Source organism: Cryptomeria japonica, unplaced genomic scaffold, assembly GCF_030272615.1.
Source record: "Cryptomeria japonica unplaced genomic scaffold, Sugi_1.0 HiC_scaffold_347, whole genome shotgun sequence".
In the NCBI taxonomy this organism is placed as follows: domain Eukaryota; kingdom Viridiplantae; phylum Streptophyta; class Pinopsida; order Cupressales; family Cupressaceae; genus Cryptomeria; species Cryptomeria japonica.
In genome coordinates, this window is record NW_026729169.1 from 82480 (window position 1) to 83538 (window position 1059).

The 1059-nt window shown below is 65.5% G+C and overlaps 1 non-coding gene across 1 annotated transcript; it reads left to right on the forward strand.

Annotated features, from left to right (window-relative positions):
• The first annotated feature begins 454 nt into the window (after positions 1–454).
• Positions 455–573, forward strand: LOC131870755 (5S ribosomal RNA). Its single transcript, XR_009369059.1, has one exon. It is a non-coding gene; the product is annotated as a 5S ribosomal RNA (ribosomal RNA).
• The last annotated feature ends 486 nt before the right edge of the window (positions 574–1059 follow it).

Genomic DNA, 1059 nt, shown 5'->3' on the forward strand with positions numbered 1-1059 from the left:
CCTTGGGTCCCATTTTGCATCCCGAAACTTGTGTTTTGGTGCTTGATCCCTATTTTGGGTGCCCACCTTGCACCAAGTGCGCACCCGGGGCAAACCGAGCGCCTTGGTGCACCGGGGCAAGATCGAGCGTGCACCCGAGGCGCCCCGAACATGCACCAAGGTGCACTCGGCCCACATGTGAGCGCAGGTCGTTGCGCCCGAGGTGGTGTGTGGGCACCGCGTTGCAGACGGGACACTGCACGCACACGACGCCCCGTCCAGGTGCACGCACGTAGGCCGGGCCGGGTGCACACCCGACGCCCTAGCAAGGTGCGCGCACCCGGGCAGGGCTCACACTTGGCGAACGGGGCGCACTTCGCGAGGGAGGGTGTGCACCTCGACGGGGGTGGGTGGCCGGGGTGGATTCGCACGTGGGTCGCGGTTTGCTAAGTACACACTGCGACAAGCTCATAACGGGTGCGATCATACCAGCGTTAGTGCACCGGATCCCATCAGAACTCCGCAGTTAAGCGCGCTTGGGCCGGAGTAGTACTGGGATGGGTGACCTCCCGGGAAGTCCCGGTGTTGCACCCTTTCTTAGTTTTTCGCCGGGCGTCGCAATGCTATTTGAATAAACCTTTTGCCCGTTTGCGTTCTCGTCGGGGCCGGGCCGGGCCGGGGTGCGCTGCCCGCACTACCGCGCGCGCGGGGGCGACACCGAGCGCGCACCCGAGGCGCCCCGAGCACACAGGCCACGGTGCAACCCGGGCGTTGTGCGCGCACCCCGGTGCGCCCGAGGTGCTGCGCGCGCACCCAGGTGAAATCGGTGTGCACCTCGGCCAGTGCGCGCTCGGTCGAGTCGCGCACGTTGGCCAAGGTGCACGGTGATGTTTCTTACTCTAAGGTTCCGCACCAGACGCCCGGGACAGGTGAGCGAAGCTGGGCGGGGCCGGGTGCGCGGCCGGGGCAGGTGCACGCAGCTAGAGAGAGCTTTGGAGCACACCAGAGGTGCGCACCTTGGAGCACACTTCGGAGCGCACCAATGATGCGCTCCATTCAAAAGTTTCCTGAAAAGGCAAA